The sequence below is a fragment of the Pistacia vera genome, unplaced genomic scaffold, assembly GCF_008641045.1.
Source record: "Pistacia vera cultivar Batoury unplaced genomic scaffold, PisVer_v2 Contig173, whole genome shotgun sequence".
Taxonomy (NCBI): Eukaryota; Viridiplantae; Streptophyta; class Magnoliopsida; order Sapindales; family Anacardiaceae; genus Pistacia; species Pistacia vera.
The window spans coordinates 7647-8592 of NW_022195823.1; the positions used below are offsets into that span (position 1 = coordinate 7647).

Here is a 946-nt window from a genome sequence, read left to right on the forward strand (position 1 = left end):
GAGCTTCTGGAAAGATTTTACTAGAATTTGATTATGAGATAGAGCGAACTTTTCACGCAAGAAGAGAGCAATCAAAAGGCAGATCATGGGTGATCACGATCACCCAAATAATGGAAAACCACTAGGAACTCGTACATTGAACGAGTACTCTACCTCATCTCTAAATGGAGCAGCATCGAGCAGTCAACGACCAGTGATCAATGCTAACACCTTTGAGATAAAGCTAACAATCACCCAGATGATTCAACAGTCAGTGTAGTTTGGTGGTTTGGCACATGAGGATCCCAATTTACATATTGCAAATTTCCTAGAGATTTTGATACTTTTAAGCACAATGGAGTTTCTGATGAAGCTATAAGACTAAGGTTGTTCCCATTTTTATTAAAAGACAAAGCTGAGAGTTGGTTGACCTCATTACCAGCAGGCTTGATTGCGGCCTGGGAGTAGATGACGCAAAAATTCTTGAGTAGTTATTTTCCTCCTGCAAAGACTGCACAATTGTGTAATGATATTACTATGTTTCTGCAGGTGGATATAGAGTCATTATACGAAGCATGGGAAAGGTTCAAGGACATGCTCTGGAGATGTCTCCACCATGAATTATTAGTTTAGCTACAAGTCCAGACGTTTTATAATGGTCTTAATAGTGAAGTTTGGAATATGATCAATGTTGTTCTAGGTGGTACTTTAGGTAAGAAGACACCAGAATAAGCTTATGAATTGCTGGAGGAAATGGCTTCAAATTCTTATCAATGGCTGATAAAGAGATTGCCTATGAGAAGAACGTCGAGTATTCATAACATAGATGCTATCATAGCTTTGGCAGCACAAATGCAAGCGTTGAATAAGAAGATTGATGGACTTCAAATGCAAAAACTTGCAATAGTACTTCTATGTGTGATTTTTTATGGCGAAGATCACCCTAACCATGAGTGTCAGTCAGGTA

At 38.7% G+C, this 946-nt stretch overlaps 1 non-coding gene across 1 annotated transcript; it reads right to left on the bottom strand.

Annotated features, from left to right (window-relative positions):
* Positions 1 to 496: 496 nt before the first annotated feature.
* LOC116125942 lies at positions 497 to 602 on the bottom strand. The gene has a single exon (XR_004127412.1). It is a non-coding gene; the product is annotated as a small nucleolar RNA R71 (small nucleolar RNA).
* Positions 603 to 946: the final 344 nt, after the last annotated feature.